Source organism: Myxocyprinus asiaticus, chromosome 42 (assembly GCF_019703515.2).
Source record: "Myxocyprinus asiaticus isolate MX2 ecotype Aquarium Trade chromosome 42, UBuf_Myxa_2, whole genome shotgun sequence".
Classification (NCBI taxonomy): domain Eukaryota; kingdom Metazoa; phylum Chordata; class Actinopteri; order Cypriniformes; family Catostomidae; genus Myxocyprinus; species Myxocyprinus asiaticus.
In genome coordinates this window covers 7292514-7311532 of record NC_059385.1, presented here as the reverse complement: position 1 = coordinate 7311532, position 19019 = coordinate 7292514, and positions in this window count along the sequence as shown.

Below are 19019 nucleotides of genomic sequence, written 5' to 3'. Positions count from 1 at the left end.
TACTGCAGTGTAGACTAGAGAGAGGTCGGTTATGGTCAAAAGCACTAGAAGGAGCCTTGTGAATACGTGTAGCAGATTTTTAGTCTTTTATTAGCTTGATTACGCACATTATAATGCATTAAATCAGCATATTATGCCTAATAATTGAAGTCACCGTAGGTCTGAGGCACTGCTATATCAAATGATTGATTTACTGGGATATAGTCTCTGGTTTTACCCAGCTCATTTAATTCCTGTAACCTTGCCTCTAAGATCACCAGAAACTCAAGGACAACATGCTTTGGTCAAAGTGTGATGTTATACAGTATCTAAGGCTCTATAAGACATTTCCTTGGCTTCTCTCCAGAGAATTTTCCTCAAAGCTAAAACATCATGACAAAGCTTTCTGAAGGATGAAATTAGACTAATGCAGATACATTTAGAGGGGCTGTTTTTGGAATGACCCAGATGACTGAGTGCAAATCCATGATGATATAGTTAGTGGAGCTTTCTTAGTGACTTTTCTATTATTATTGCTCATACTTGAACAAACCCCTATAACCCAATGTATTAAACGTATCCACCCTTTTCCTGAACACGGAAGTGTTCCATGATTTATAACGGAAGCCTGTTTTCGTTTTCCGGTCTCCAGTGTTTTCACTTACATCTGCGTATGTTCTTGGCGGACAATATGATGTTTAACATATTACAATTGTAAAAATTGCGCATGATAAGCATGTGGCTCTATAATTTCGATATTTTACAATCACAATTACCGTCTTTTGACAATGCCTCACCTGTCAAAGTTTAAGTGGGTAGATGGGTAGATGACATGAAGCTACGGCCTGCAGTTAGTTACATCATTAACTACTTTCGAGTTGTAATGACAGCAAAGAAATTGAGCTTGACACAATTTGAAAGTGAATGAAAGTCCAAAATGAAAAGTCCAGCCGGAATCAGAATCATGATGGTGCTGTCCAGTGGTTAGTCAGGAAAACTAGATATATTAACTCGTCCTGCACCGTTTGTGCTATGACCATGATCGTAAAAATGTTGTTGCTTATTGAAGAGAGGTGTGCTATTACTTTGCACACTAGAAAGGCTATTCCATATTGTACATTTAGTCATTTAGCAGACGCTTTTATCCAAAGCAACTTACAAATGAGACACATAGATAGCAATTTGTCATACAAAGTTTAACAACATCTGCAGTATAGGACTGCCAAGTTCTCATAGTGGCTGGGGTACTAAAGATTTTTGCAGAGTGCATCTAAACACGTTCAGCAGGAGATGCGGATATAAACATGGAGACAGTGCGCAACAGCGTCGGGGTGGTACATGTTGATAGGATAACTGACTGGAGGGGGGCCTGCTGAATATGTTTTGTACTGGGCCCAAGAATTTATAACTGCAGCCCTGATATCACATATTGAACCTTAATGACACTGGCTTTATATCCTAAAACTTGAAGTTGAAGCAGGAAACTTTGGCTAAAAACAGCTTTTAACATTTTACTACTCTCATGTTGGTTGTCACACACACACATGCATAATAGCATCCAATCATTAGGATCGTTATTTCCCTAGGCCCATTCTGGCTCACATTTCCCATTGCGCAGTGCTGCCCATTACAGTCTTATGCACATTATTGATTGTTTGTCCATTACCTGTGACCTCTGTGAGAAACCCAACACATCCCTGACAGAATTAGACATGTGATCCTGGAGTTGAGACATATTCTAGCTGTGGAATGGAGTGATATTATGTTTTGCAACTTGTGCATTAAAACCTCTGCAGTAAATTGATATTAGCCTTGGAACGATAATAAATGTGCCATGGAACCACACCTGACTATGCTGAGAATATTCTGGGCTTCAGAATGGTTTGTAATCTCAACAGCAGTAGCTTGTGTTTTAGGCGTTTCTGTCAGGATTGTTTGTTGATCAAGAGGTTGATGCTCATTTGCTCTGAAGTTTATTACTCGATGAAATCTCTATATTTATTTGATTTTCTTTTTGTCTTTTTTTGTAGTTTTTTATTAGTAAGAAGAGCATGAGAAGGGCTTAGGTGCTTTTCTAGAACTCTGATCTTCTACTGTAGTTATTTGTCATAGTTTAGCTTCTTGTTGCAGATGCCTGACTGACTTCTTTCAAGGCTGTGCAGAAAGAAGCCGCTGGGTTTGTCATGTCATAACATATTGGTTGTCTGAAACATGCCCTTGATGAGTCTTTGTGAGTCAGATTGAGCACAAAGCCTTGATAAACCCACCCCTGCCACGGAGCCTTCAGCATTCCTGACATACAGATAACAGAGATAGCAGTGACATCAGCACCATGGACAGCACCCTTTGTGAGTCATAAATACTTTGCGGATGAACAAATACTGTTTGGTTGTGTTTGTTCAGCATAATTCCAGTAAAATAGATTAATAATAAATAGATAGATTATATAATTATTTTAGTCCTCTCCAAGGAGAAATGCAGGATGGAGGATTGCTGTGGTGTCACTCAGTGGTTAAAGATCTGGGCTTGTAATTTAAAGATTGTACAGTGGGTTCAAACCCTGCAAGCATCTATGTACTATGAGAATTCACATTTAGGAAATTATAAATGCATATTCTTGTTTACCTGTGTACATTTCTATACTGCAGGTGGTGACTACTCTGGGATCTAGTGTGAAGTTAATAATGTCCAGAAACTAAAACTATTGTGCGAAGGAAGAACTTCACTCATTCTTTTCTCAGTTGGTTATTGTAGCAATGATTTTATATTATTTCCATTGAATTACACAGTCTATACAGCTTGCAATCACCAGAGGGCAGCACGGATACATGTAAAGTTCACAACCAATCAAGTTGAGATCTAGTTATTATGTAATCTATTTAAAGATCTTTAAAAGGTGTCTGTTTAGGAACAGAAGTATTTAACTTCCATCTGTACTGTTTGTGTATAGCTGCATGGAAAGAGAGAGAGAGAGAGAGAGAGATGGCCAGAGAAGGAAAATGTATACAGTACAAGTTAAAATACTTCTAATTTGAATTATTTCCTTCATTACAGTGTATTATCATCATAAAAATGTTGTATTTTTCTTTAAAGACATTCAAGCTGGCATGGACTCCACAAGTTTGCGCAAAAGCTGATGATCAATGTTATCCCAGCATTATTTGAGAATGTGTCAAAAAGCACCTTGTATGCTTTAGCGAAAACAAGAAAATATGAACTTTGTGCTAAGATGTTATCATGGTCAATATCACAAATTTGCTTACACTTGTGTAGTAACTTAGAAATGGGCAGAATATTAAATATTTGTATTAATTTCACATAACTTTTCCTTAATTTTGCATTTTCACCATGGTGAGTCAAGCAGGTGACTCAGAAAGAGCTAAACTGGACATAGGAAAATTGAATAAGGTCATTGTATAAATAGATAGATAGAATAAATTGTATAAATAGATAGAAAAAAAGTTACATGAACAATACTGAGTGGGTGTATAACATAAATAAAATGATTTTTTTTAAGGCAAAGCTTTTCTTCTATTTGTCTGATGGTGTAACTCATGATGTTGTGTAATATTCCCACACATTCAGCCAGTGTTATGTGAACACAGCAGGACAGCCCTGCAGATGCAAACATCATCAGCAGAAGCTCTTCTGATGTTCTGATGGTCTCCAGTGGATGTGGTAGCAGTGGGATAACTTGCTCTTGGCCTTTTAGTTTCTGTGCTAATGATGCTTTAGTCCTCTTGCGTTACAGAACACATTCCCACTAAGAGTTCAGGAGTTCAAGATCTTTTATGTTGGTTCATTAGGTATTCATCATTAGAGCACTTGATTTTTTTTAGTCGTTAAACAGAGTTCAGCTGATTTCCCAAAAGCACACGCCGGCTGTCTGTATCAGAAGTGACTTATCAGCTCATTCAGCAATCCTCAACAACATCTGTTTGTCACTGATGAGTCTCAGTGCAACTCACAGAACATTAGCTCTTTTATAACTTCTTTTGCCAAAATTCTAAGGCAGAGTTGTTGCCTATGTAGAGTCTTCCAAATCAGTCACATATGACAGTCCGTATTAATTAGGATGCCACCTTAGAAGTCAAGTGCCTATGTGTGCAGTAGACAGCAAGATGAAGCTCACTGGGTTTTGGAAAAGATCGATTGTGTTTGATGGTGAAGGTTGGGTTATTGGAGGCATTGTGTCTCATAGCCAGACTTTTGACTCATAAGGAATTTAATGATTCCTATTTCGATTACGATTCCTCTTTAGTCAGTCATGACTAAATGAATGACTTGTGGTTCAGTAAGTTGATTCATGCTGTATAACTCATAACGCGCTGTATGTTTTGCATTGTAGTTTTCAAAAGAACTGACTCATAAGAGTCATTCATTCGAGAATCAGGTTCCACTGGTCACGTTGTACTGTATATTTTGCATTGTAGATTCAAAAGAACCAACGCATAAGAGTCATTCTTTCTGGAATCGGTATACACTGACCACTCTGTATATTTCTGAAGATTCAAAAGAACTGGTGCATAAGAATCATTTGTGCGGGAATCAGGCTTCACTGGTCGCGCTGTATGTTTTGCAATATAGATTCAAAAGAACTGACTCATATGAGTAATTTGTAACTCATAAGAGCCACCTAGCCTGTATGAGTCCAACTTGTTAATTTTAAACTCTGTCTCAGGCTATTAGTCGTCTGCATTTATCTTTGTTTTATTATGTTGTTGCTGATACACAAGTTAATGAAATTCAGATTTCTTGAAAATGTCCATCACAGTTACTACACAGTTCATTAAATCTACTTAAAAAATACAATCACTACTAGAAAACTAAAATATTATTAATAATTTGTATTAGTAACATCATCGAGTAAAAATAGTTACTTAATTCCCAAGACCTTCACTTGCATATATTTTTAAATAATTCAAAAATGACATGGAAACAAACATCTGTAGGTTTATAAATGTTATATTCGGCTTCTGCCATTTACGTCTCAACACATAGCAAGTCCTGTTAGTGGGACCGGCTCATTCGGTTTTTTTGAGTCAGACAGTTGGATGTGCTGCGTAGTCAGTAACTACTTCAGGTGTGCGTCTTGCTTTATCAACTCAGAACTATTTGATTCAGTTCAGTTTTGTGAACTGGCTCGACCAGTTACTTGCAGAGAATCGGCTCCTACGAACGATTTGTTCAAGATATGGACATCACTAATTTTAGTACGGTGTGCCGTCCGCATCGGTGGAAGAATGCACGTTCGAGAACAGTTAACAAAACTGAAAGTCTATTAATTTGGTTCTGGTATTTTAATGTAAATGGAACCGGTTCTGAATAAGAGCATAGTTAAACTTTAGGCAACTGCACAGTGACGCTTGTGGCAACTACCAATGGGAGTGCAGACAGTTAAGCTTACATGATCTGTCGTCTGATACAGTTGGAAACAGCAACTTGGCGACCTCCAGTGATTTAATCACTTTTAGTGTGAATGCTCATTGTGGCTGAGACTAGTGGAGTCATAGATGCATTGATATTTCTCTGAATCCATTTCCAGCAGCTTTGAAAAATACATCTTAAACAATATGAAATGCTTCATGTGTGTGAGCATCAGAGAATTTTTTTAATCCTTCATCATGGAGTTGTCACCCCATTCATTAATCCTTCTTTCAGCCTCATTATTAGTTGAAATGGGCTGAAAATGGTCACACTATGATGTGTCACTTTCCTGTTTTCAGTTCAAGAATGTGCCATGGCCCCAAAGGTAAAGCATTATCGCACACATTAGAGCTTTACGCTGTCCCTGGCTGACTTTGAATTTCACAATTTCAATTTCACAGCACTTTAAGGTGGTGGAAGCTTTAGACACAGCACCCTTTGAGGTTTACTGTATTTGATTATGCTGTCTGATCTAATCCCATTTAAATCCTCAAGTGAGTCCCCATGGCTGCTCAGAGCACGGAAAACATTTTCCTCTTGACTGTGGGGCCATAGGACACAGAATCTGGATAACTTTTGGATGTATAAATTGACAGCTTATTACATGAGCACTTCAATGTGAGATCACATTGTTCATTCATCCTAGTTTTGTTTTCTGTGGGCTGATCTATGTGTGTATTTGTACGACAAACCTATTAATTTTTCCCTGATCTGGGAGAGACAAAAAGAGAAAGAAGTGGCAAATTTCTTCACCCACTTTGAAGCTCCTGAACTCTGTGATGTTTAAATGAGATGCTTCTCTTTTGTGCATAATAAATGCTTCTTTAATTACCTGCCAACTGCATTTTTTGCCAGAAGTAAAAATGTGCCCCTGTGAACAGAGAAGTGGAGGAAGAGGCAGGTTTGTTCGCCTTCTGCGGGAAAAAAACATTGTGTGGGCTTCTGTTTATCAAAATATGCTAATGGTGGTAATAAGTTCAAGCCAGAGAGCCTAAAGTCTTTTACACATCCTTTTTTATTTTTGCACAATGGAAATGTCAGCTGGCAAATCTGCTGGAGCAACATCTAAGATGAAACTTATTTTGGCAATGTTTTGAACATAATTCTTCATTGAACCCAGATATTTCTAAACGTGACTTAAAACTGTATCACCAGTTTTGAGTTCCAATTCACTGGGGAGCCTTTGGAGTGAACATATGAACAACATTGTATCTCCCATATATTAGGTCATACTTTCTTCTAGTGTTGTCACTGTACCAAAATTTCAGTAGTCGGTACCGATACCAGTGAAATTTCACGGTTCTCGATACCACAGAAACAAATTTGCTAATATGATAATGTGCTATTGAACACACACCTTTAGCATATTTAAAGTTGAATTTCAATGTAAATAATAAATTAAAAGATATGCATGTTTCCTTCAAGTGGTTCTAACACTTGTTTGTTTTTAAGCAGGGCCCTACTGAAATCTGTTTTATTTTTTTCCCCAAATCCTTTTTTCCTTTTTAATTTATTTATTATTATTATTATTATTATTCCAGAATTCCATGTTTTAAAGTTTAAATTAATTTCAATTATCATAATTTAATTTTCCTTAAACTTTTAAAAGCTTTTAACAAGTAAAACAATAGAACAAATACTTGTCAACATACCATTGCATTTTTTAACAAACTTTTATTCAGTACAAAAACACTCTTGCTTGTGATGTATTGCTTAATTTTTTATTATTATTACAACCATTATTCATTAATAATTATTTATGTATTATTATAATCATTATTATAATTTCTACAGTGATTATTACATTTTACTATACAGTTATAAAATATTTATTTTGCCATTTCTTCAATTTCAGGCATTTAGCTTTTATTATGAATCGTGCTTTTATTTTGACGTGTATTGTTGACGGAAGTTTAACCTTTCCGGATAAACAGTTCGCTACATGGGCTGCGTTCCACTTCACTTTTAACATCCACTCGCTAACTCCCCTAAGCACCTCCCCTCAGGGAAATTGCCGCCGTCATTTCGGAAGTCCGTTCCACTTTAAGTGAACGAGGGAAGTTTATACTGACAGATCCTCAACCCCTCGATTTTGACCAAGGGAGCGAGCCTACTCTGATGTACGCTTCAGGCAGCTCCATATCCCACAATGCAACTCGATAATGACGTGACAGCAGATTGCACTTCATAAACCCCACCCTCACCCTCACACAACTGTATGATGGAAGTGAAGTTAGGTCAGTTAACCAGTTTAGAAAAGTTATATTGAGATTTAACAGCATAATATTTGTAGCTACCATAACCTGTTAATCACACAGTTATAGCCTGTGTGTTCATTGTTATGTTAACATTTTCGTTTGTGTAAATCTTGATTAATATTGTAAATATTAAAATTGTAACCATAAACTCAACATCAATATTTTAAGCTTATTTTAACCTTCACAACTAAGAAAAACTATTTGTCAATATAAATGCAACAAAAACACCTCTGTTGCATTTCATATTCAAATGTTATGATTAGTATCCTGCTCAACAAACTTCAAATTGGTTTCAGAATGAAAGCATATGCTTTAGAAGTATTAAGACAAAAAATGTCCTTCAACACACTTCTTTTCCCCTCCTCTCAAACACAGACAAAAGAAAGTGAAAGCTGCGATTGTCATTACAACCAGAGTTATTATTATTTCAAAATTATGGGTGAAATACATTTAATGTAATTAATACATTTAATAAATGGTAATATTAAAACATTTAATAATGTCTATAAAATTAAATAGAACATAAAATAAAAACAGAAGGGATCAGATACCATAATATATATATATACTACAGTACTACACTACAAAGTCAAGATCAAATTTTTGACAAACTCACCTTGCGCTGACGTTTCGTTCTTTTCACATTATATTTAGTATGGATAATAGGTGAATAGAGACTTCTCCCCTCATTTCTGTTCTTCATTGTATTTTCTGACTTTTTTGCCATTGAAACGCAAGTGCCAGCTTTACAGATAACACAGAGGTTGCGCTACAAGTATGGAATGGACTGAGTTGTACAATGGTCTATTTCATCCGTCATATTAGTTTAAATATCCCTAATACGTCGCATATTTGATTTTGTCTCGATATAGTCAACATTTTCAGTTAGAAATGACGTAGTAAGCGTGAGTCTGATAAAATGTGTGTTTTGTTGAATCATTTGCAGAGTTGGGGAACGTACTTTTAAAAGTGTACTTACATTATTGATATTTCTGGATGAGAGCGACAGAGCACGTGTGGCGAATGTCGATCTCTTTCCTGCACACACATACAGCATGGGCGCGCAGGCGAGAGAGAGTTTAAAAAGTACTTTGAAAGAGTGCACGCTGCTGCTCTCAGCCAAAATAATCACACACAAGGACATATACATGTGAAAACTGATGTGCAGTATCAAATATACAGAATGTATGATAGTACTAACTGTAGAGAGTCTTCATCATTATTAAGACAAAGCCAAATCCCGGACATTTAGAGGCAATTTTGAAATCCCGGGACGCTTTTTTTCTGGTCTGAAAAAGAGGACATGTCCGGGAAAAAGAGGATGTAGGCTATGGTCACCCTATCTTATGTTATTTGTTTGTTTATCATTGCATCACAAATGCCATGGACTCGGCTGGAAAAAATATCCAGAGTCCGAAAGGCTTGAGTCTGAATTAAGTCCGAGTAAAAATGCATCCGAGTCCATGACAAGTCCAAGTCCATTAAAACTTGACTTGTGACTCGGACTTGAGTCCGAGTCCGAACTCGAGTACCCCAACTCTATTTCACTGTATGGAAAAGACCAACTGGGACAATCTGCTAGGCTTTTTCTGTGTTCCACTGAAGAAAGTAAGTCATAAGGATTTGGAACAACATGAGAATGAATAAATTATGACAGAATTGTATTTTATGAGTGAATATTCTTTTTAATGGATTTTAAACATCTTTGTAGTTGTAGTGTTATCTTGTTATCTGCCAGGAGATTTTTGAGGAATTCTCAGAGATGCACGTCTTTCTTTCAGCACTGATGTCGTGTGGACTGCATCCTAATGATAATTCAGATACTGTATTACAGACTCTGGGCTCTATTTTTGTGAGTGCGCATCTTATCCAATCTTAGTGAGCACGCTAATTCTAAGGGCAATTTCCGTGCCAGCACAAAGCGCAAGTGGGTGGAAGTGTTAGCGCTATCTGTGGGTGTATGCGTGCAAACTGTGGGTGTATTGTATGTTAATGAATTGGCACAAAGCAAAATTCGCTATTTTCCTGAAAAATAGATCATTGCGCTTAGACTTTTTTATACCACCTCTGTTTTCAGCGCAACATCTAATTCAGTTTCTACATTTGCAGTTTGCAGATTCCACCAGCAGGTGGTAATAAAGTTCATGTCCAAATAAGGTATAGTGGAACATCAAATTTTGTCCCTGACCAGCAGAGTTGTACTGCCGTCTTATGAAACAAAAATGTATTAGATTTGTGTTAAACTATCTATAGGTCATGGTATTTTTTTAATTATTATTGTTATGTTTATATTTACAAAATTGTGTTTATGATCTAATATTTTTCCACCTGTTGTCATCGAGTGATTGTAAAGTCACTGCAAAAGGTGCTGGTGAAAGAAGTTAGAAAGGGTAAAATGTTTTGATTTGTTTTATTTATTTATTTATTTTACCATTTCGTTATTTTGATTATATTTTTGTTTCATTGGAAGTGTAATTTGAATTTAGAAATATTTCTGGTTACATTTTTTCGTGTTTCAATAAATTAATTTAATTGTTCAAAATGTGCGTGCCGATACAATCACTATTAATACTAGCCAGGATTTGTGTGTCAGTAGATGAATTATTAATATTAATATGTATAATTAATAATATTTACATTCCCTATAATTTAACGGAGCGTACATCCAAATCCTGAACAGCATATAAAAGGAGCGTGTAATATTTTTATTCTTCTAATTCACTGTATATTGCCGACTTCTTCTGAATGTGCTGTCTTCGTTTATATCACTAGTGCCTGAGGGAATGGACTATATAATAGGACGCAGATGCCACAATAACAAACCCACTTGCACCTAGACTTAGCGTATGCATGCACAAAAATACTAAAACTTCATGGCCATGTCCATTGACTTTGCGCTTATGACTTGGCATATCGCTGCGCTTAGCACTAGTGCTCTAAAAATTGGGCCCCCTGTGTTCTCTGCTTGTGTATGTGCGCGTGTCTCCGCTCATCACATTTAAACAGGCACGGCAGAGAATGTCAATCTGTCCCCAGATGCTTGAAACTCTTTTAAATGGTGCCAACTTATTTCTGGCTCACCCAGAAAAGTCAATCCACCCTCATCACAGAAATGAACCAGTTCCAGCCCAAACTATGAGGATAATTTAGAGCTGCATGAAGACTTTGGGATACGGTTTGGGAATCTGAGTCAGCGGTTGTAGAGAATGCTTCTGTAAGGTGAATTCACCTCCTCGCCTCTGACAGAGTGCACAGTGTGTTTTATAGAGGCTGTGCAGTTGGGAAGAGATGTTCATTTGAGATGTTGTGCCTTTCAGTGGTTTAATAATAAGGATGGCTCACTGATCTTAGGCCTGTGCGATAACATTTCGGCCAGTTGATGAAACTGTCACTTACCCTATGGAGCGCAACAGTCGGGTTCCAAAAGTAAAAATTGTTTTTGATCATTTGTGCACGTGTTATGAGTTGAATTGAAAACTTTATTTATTAATTTATAAAAACTTTATGAGTGTAAAATAGCTTGATGTGACTGGCCCGACGAAAGGTCAGACTTTGGCACACAATTCTTCGAACATAGCCCTGCATATTCGGAAGTGTTTAACCCACAGCTGGTCATTAAAGTAGGTCCTCACAATCCACCAGGACAGTTTTTAGCACGGGCGCTCCCAGGTATACGGAGGCTGGCGGCGTGTGGCATCACAGCTATTTCACCCCTCAATATCAGATATTACACTTATTCTGCACGTCTCCTGGCAGCATTTAATAAAACGATGTATAATTACTCCAATCCTGCAAATAAACGAAGATAATAATGCACATGACGTAGTCACTACGTCATAGTGGATGGAAACGCAATTCGATATTTGACGATTCATATTTTCTTTAGTCATATTTTTCCAAATTTGCATATAAAATGCAAAACATTTAGATGAAAACCCAGCTACTGTTGTTGCGAAATGTGCTGATTTAATTATGTCACCAAGGTAAAGGTATTTAGTGACATAGATGAGGATTTGTTCAAATTAAATCAGAGTGTCTATTTACACTATGTGCAAATAGCCCATCTGGTTGGCAGAGGCTATTTACACTAACTCCGCCCACCACTGCTCAGACCAAACTCATCTAATGCTATTTGCACTTAGTGCAAAGAAGATGCTTTTTGTTCCTTTTTACACTTAGTGTAAATAGCATCTATTGCTATTTACATTTAGTGCAAATTGCATCTGCCAATTTAAACTGTGATAGTCTTGGATGTACAGTATCAGTTAGAATGGGTTGAAAATTCTACGCAAATAAGTAATGTTTTAAATCATATGCCTGCAAAACTGTGCTTTAGGTTTGTTTTTGTTTTTTGTTTTTTTTGTTTTTTTAAAAGAACATTTAATAAAATATATAAATATATTGAAAACACTCACAAGTATTTCTGACACATCATAATAGCTATTTATCATATTTGTGGTGTGGCCAGTGACCATTTTGGCAAGTCAAGTAAAAATCAAATCTTTTCAAATCAGCAGATAAAAGCGTTATTGTTGAACTCTTTCTCTTTTGATAACTGAGATACTAACATGCTTTGCGAGTCGTGGTGTCACAGTGGGCTATAGCACATAACTGGTAATCAGAAGGTTGCTGGTTTGATCACCACAGCCACCACCATTGTGTCCTTGAGCAAGACACTTAACTCCAGGTTGCTCCAGGGGGGATAGTCCCTGTAATAAGTGCACTGTAAGTCGCTTTGGATAAAAGCGTCTGCCAAATGCATAAATGTAATGCTCTCACTGTTGCATAAACAGCACAGCACTGTAGTCATAGCATCTGCCATGAGAACGAGCTGGAGATGCAGGAAATAGTGTGTTTAGAGAGAGACGGGTGCCGAGAGAGAAGTTAGGGAAGGAGAACAAAACACCTGGACAGGGAAAGATTGCACAGCTGACTGGGCATCAGTGTGACGTGTGCTCAGTGTCTCGTTAATAAGTGCTGCACTGTTTCTTTTCTCTGCATACCAACACGTGTGGGCTTAATGCAGTTCGACTGCGACCTGTCAAATCTCGCTTCCTCTTGTTCTGCAGGAAGAAAAGAGAAGGCTACATTGTATCGCATTGTTCTAACACGTTGGCTTGTTGTTCACGCGGTTAGAGGTCAGGTAACGATAACAGCTCTATTTTAAATTCTGTGCATGTCCTGCTTATTTTATGCATGGAAACAAATGATGTAGTGTTTGATGTTGATATGGAGTTTGAGTTTGTTGCTGTAGGGGTCTGTGAATGAAGCATGACTTTGGAATGAATTAGAACAAGTAATGTAACAATTCCTACACTGCTTTGGAGCACAATCAATCAATAACAAAATCTATAACTCTAGTATCGGTGAGTCTCACTGAGAAATATCTGGGTCATATTTGCTACATGGTCTCATAGAATCACATTACTATACCCACATTTTTGCAAAACGATTTTCACCTGGCTCATTGTACATACCATGGCAGTTTTCTGGTGAAATAAAAACTAGAGGTGCTACAACAACGACTTTTATTCACTTTCACAAAAATTATGAGTAAAATGGCAGATTATCAGTACGTAAACACTTACTTTTTGCCCTTTTCCTCACACAATACAATCTTATGACATTAAATCACTTTTACTAGTGCATGACTTGTATTTGATGTTTGCAATACATAATCAACTACATTTATAAGCATGTTCAGGCATGATCATATTATGCAGTAGCTCGACTGATGGAGCATTGCACTTGCAAAAGACCAAGGTATGAGTCCTGAAGAGCACACCAGTCGTATGAGTCGAAAGTGTCATACAAGTACCACAAAATGTCATGATTGCTTAAGCATCTCACATTTTCTTTTATGACACTGTCGGTTAGGTTTAGGTTTAGGGTAGGGAGGTCAGATTTGTTGATTTAAAATCTGATAGAGCATTAACTTTAAAAACCTCATCAGTTTGGGAGAAAATTTGATTCGCTTTTAGCGCCACACAGTGGACATTTCACCTCGGAACTGCCGCGATAAATGTGAGGAACCACGTAATGTCGTTTTGCAAAAATATCGCCATATTCACCCCAAAATCGAAAGAAAATATAAGAAAAATTAAGCCTATTCTTAGGACCATTACATTTTTGCATTGTTTGTGACATTGTTTTCATAATAATTAAGCAAATTTTTCCCAAAAATTCTCATCAAAATTCTATAATGCTAAAATGGATTAATTTTAATAAAGATACTGAGTGCATTTACATGCACGTTTTTCCACCGATTATGCTTAATAAGCCTACAAAGTGTATGGTCATGTAAACGCATTAAATGGCTTTCCGTTATCGGTGTAAGGTCATAACTGACTTAAGAATAAACAGATTGACATAATAATTAGATTTTTGCCCTTTACCCCGATTTTGTGATGCATGTAAACACCTTTACCACCGTTCATACCGCATTATCCAATGTACTCAAGTTTTGTTCGCAAGTTCCTCTTAACAGTTGTCCTAAATACAGAATTCATTTTCTTTATGCAAAACATAATTTCTGATTTATTTATTTTTTGATTTTGATTTCGGAGTGAAATTTGACCCAGCCATTTTCTTATAGTTATTGAGTCTTGAGTCACCCCAATATATTTTTCTAAATACACACTAATGGTGTATGTTGAATGGTTCTATGTAGACTTGACTCAACATTCTATCAGAAATCGAACGTGTTTTACTAGTCCGTTCAGTCAGTTCAACTGCCTGAGGAATAAGCAATAGTGTCCTTTTTTTAGACAGTGCCAGGAATGTGTCCAATGCCTTGCGGTGTCTTGTATCCATAAAAAGCATGATATTTCTGATGGACTTTATTGTGTCCCTCATTGCCTCTGTCTCCGTCTGTCTTTAGCCTTTTGGGACTCTGCGTTATTTAGCATCATGCTAGGCAAACACATTTCGAACCCTCTGGCAGCTCCATTTTCCATATTTATAAGATCAAATGTTTATGTCCCTGAACAGAAGGCTAACGTCTGTGGCCTCCTGCTGAGGTCATTGTGTCCAGCTCTCAGCAGACTGAGACAGTCCAGCTGTCGGAGACAGGGATGCTCTTACATCCATGCAGATGAGTTCACCTGAATTCTTTATTGATATTTATGCTTGCTATAGCAGATATCGCTATTATAATTGCTCATACTTTCTTCAAAATCCTTAAACCTCAGTGCTGGATGAGTTGAACACCAAAGTTTAATACGGTTTGTGCTACAGACATGAAAGATACTTCAAATCAAGCACCTTGTTGAGGAGAGATGTGCTTTTCCAAGCAATCAGACTTTCGATATTTGCTTAGTGGATGATAAAATGGATGAAAATATCCAAAAGACTTACATTGAACATGACGAGATTGAATATCATAAAGACATGCCAACAGGCTCTTTTGAGTAAGTAACTGCTTAACAAGCACCCAGAGCACCCTAGCAACCTCAGTGTAAATCTTAGGCAACCACCCAGAACACTTTGGCAACCACATAGTCATGCTCTAATAACTACTTAAGTGCCTTAGCAACCACATAAAAAACCCGGTCTCACGACAAGTCGTAATAATAGTACAAGATGGCTAAAACATTGGAAATCGTATAAGTTGGCATGTACAGAAACATACAACTTTTACTCCCATAGAGAAAAATAAACAAATAAACCAACATATGATTTTTCCTAAGTTTAAACCCTAACCCAAAACTAAACCTAATGATAACAGGAACACAAAACTCAAAAAAATCTCTCTCTCTCTCTCTCTCTCTCTCTCTCTCTCTCTCTCTCTCTCTCTCTCTCTCTCTCTCTCTCTCTCTCTCTCTCTCTCTCTCTCTCTCTCTCTCTCTCTCTCTCTCTCTGGTGTCCCCGGCTCCTCCTTTTATCTCTCTTCCACTGATTGGGCAACTCAGCGCCGGGCGTGAATCCTCTCGGCCTGGCCACACCCTCCTTCCTGTCACACAGAGTTTTCTATGAGATGAGGGAAACACAGCTTATTGATATCTGTCAGTTGTATTGCTTAAATAAATATGGAATGCGTGACAAAAAGTGTTCACAGAAGTTTCCTTTCTTAAAATAAAGTGTTGGATTGGAGGCTACCTTTTTTGTACTAGCCAAGTCGTACGATATCTTTCAATGTTGCCATCTCGTATGAATTATTATGTGTTGTCATGAGACTATGTTGACACAGCAACACCCTTGCAACCACTTAGCAAGCCCTAGCATCACGGCAGCGAGCTTTGCACTGAAAGCCCCACTCATATTTTCTACAGAAAATTGAAAATTTTAATTCTGAAACTTTCATCCTTATCTTTATAGATCATCAGAGGATTCTATCAGCGTTTAATCTGTTTTCATTTACTCAAAAATCCTTTTATGACGGTTGTCTGGTGTTATTCAATGTCAAAAATTCTAAACAATCGTAGGTGTTCCTTAACTTTAGTGAGATTGCTTAATGATTTGTCCAGCTTACAGTCTTGCATTATTTTTGTCTCTGAACAGAGTTGGATTTCTTAATGGGGGCTGTTTCATAATGTTCAGACGTCACCTTTGTGACAGCTGCATTTATGTCAGCATTCACACAGACATAGTTTTCAAATTCTCTACTGCCTACGATGTGTCTTTGTATTAAATGTACTTCATTTTCACATCAGTGGTGTCATTAGGGACCCATGGTTAGCTTATTTATAAAACTTAGAACAAATGACATTTCTGAATATTTTTGCTAACTAAAAGTAGGTGCAAATCTTCAGTAATAGTTAATGATTTAAATATCACCGCATTTATCCAACTAGCAGTTTTCTAAAGTGAAGCTGGTCTTTTGAAGCATGATTCAGAATCGAAAACACATCCAGTCGGCAAGTGCTGTCAATCAAATGTGCTCCAATGCTGACCAGTCAGGCTCAGCTCCAGTGTTTTCGAGAATGAGTCTACTTTGTTTCTGAGTGCTACTTTTCTAAATTGCATTTTGGCTCTTATACAGCACATTCAGGGTACGGTTCTGGGTTCATGCTTTTGCAGTCCAGTTCTGTCTTGTTCTTTCATCCAAATGGCTGTCAAGACTCCCAACTCTTCCCTGTTTTTTATGTTCCCAAAACATCCCATCAGATTTTGAGAATGGTTGTCATGGTAACACTGAGCTGAGAAGTGCATTTGCTTATATGATCGGGCAGAGCTTGGTTACAAAGAGGCAAAAAGTTGGTCAATTCGGTCCCTCGGTTCTTTCAGTTTGACATTTAGAGTCAGAAAAATTCATGAAAGTTTGTTGAACTGGTCATCAGATATCAAGATCAGAATATTTGTGGAGCTTTTTTCAGTGCAGAATATGCAGTTTTCACAAATCAATATCAAGATTTTAGGTTAATATGAATGTGTAACTGGTCCCTATTTCTCTTAAGGTTTTCACCAATTTAATCACCTTTTTCCTTTACTTGTGTATTTTACATGCCCTGCAGTGTCACATAATGATTTTTTGTAGTCTACATTTATGTATTCTCTCAATTAATATGAGGCCATAAAAGCTACGTACAGTATATAGCAAAATGCTTTTGAAATACACATTACAGGACTTTCGAACTTATTTGATGTCAGTTACCAACATACTTACAGATATTAAATTATGGTTTACTATGTTTTGAGCTTTTGTAATGGCATCTGTATGAAAGTAAGGCATATAATGACTGAGCAGTCAGATACCCATGGAAACATGTCTAACTAAAATTTGCATAGTCTGGCACATCCATGACATGATGTCACATTGACTGTGACATCATGACTTCTCACTCATTGTACATGCTCTCAGGAGCATTTACCATATTCGATTTTTCTTCTTTTTCTCTGCCAAACAATTATCAATTCTATGCATAGAAATTTCCTTTCCTGATAATGTGCTTCAAAGCTCTGGCAATTAATGTCACTAAAATGTAATGGAAATTTTATTAATAAATCTCAAAAATCATGAGGTCACTTGTGGATATTTTTGTTTGTATATAGTTGTTCAGACTATACGTTTTAACTAATGTCCCATGCGTTCGGATGTTGCAACTTGGACCTTTTTTGTAGTTGTAACTGCTAAATTATTTACAGTAGCTATTTTTTGATTACTCAGGAAGGGCCTCTGCTATGCCTCTAGGCACCATTTCCCTCCTTTTAACCTCCAAGGATTCATTTTAATGAGTTATAAAGGGCACACAACATTGCGTACATGTGTATTATTATTTATAGATGTAACTATTGAAAAAATGTTTCTGTGCAGGACAGTTTGCTTAACTGTTTGGGTTGATGCAATGGGTCTCATTTTATCTTTTTGTTTATTCGTGATCTTAACATTTAAACCCAAATGAAAGACGGAGCCAAAATTATGGAGGAGGAACTAATCTGTCCTAATAAGTTTTTTTTTTTTTCTTCAAGATCTGTCTCCATGTTTACTCCAAATCTTGATCCGGTTCGTAATATTATGTTGCATTTGGTGTTATGTCATAAAAAGCAGCATTATTTGTTTAATAATTTGATTAAATGCCTCACAAATCAGAAAACAAACTGGTGGAATTTACATAGCTTACAGATAATTACTGTTAAAAAATCCTATTTTTTGTCAGTTTTGCAGACCAGAGATATACCATCTCTCTCTACACCTTTAATAAATACATTATTAAAAACAGCTGTCCACTACAGTACATCACAATCTCCAGGAACAGATTAGAGGAGCTTCTATAAATAGACACAAGTCATTTTTTTCTTTTTTTTCTGTTTCAATACTCTGAACATGTATTCCAGTTAATTGAGTTTTTATCATTCGCTGTGGACATGGCAGTTTTGTAAGTAACAAACAAAACTGTGGGAGCCACTGGGTTGAATAAATACACACCCACAATCACTGCACTTGGATGTCGATTTATATAAGACCACATATAACCTTTAAAAAGCAGAGTGAGTGTGTGAGAACTGAAGAAAAGAGCAGTTTACATCCTGTTGTGTACAAACTCTCAGAACTCTCAGGCCGAAGAAAAGCCATTGTCGTTAAAGATGAATATGTAAGCCATTAAAAGGTTTTTGAGATTGAAGATGAGCTTTCGTCACTGCTCACAGATAGAGATCTCAAAGATACACAATCTAGATGTGTATCTTTTTTTTAGTTTTTAGTGTTTTTATACTCAAAAACAATTCGTTTTTATTTTTATCCCTAAATGACAGGATGTGAATGCAGATGGCCAACTGTGTTGATTCAGACACACTGTTATCACATGACTTTACGGACAGGTGTCCTCAGCAACCTGTAGTAGTGTAGCTGATCTGATTTTGAATGGTGCAACAGACTCATTCAGAATCACAAAACAAGGCTGGTAGAAACATACTTTC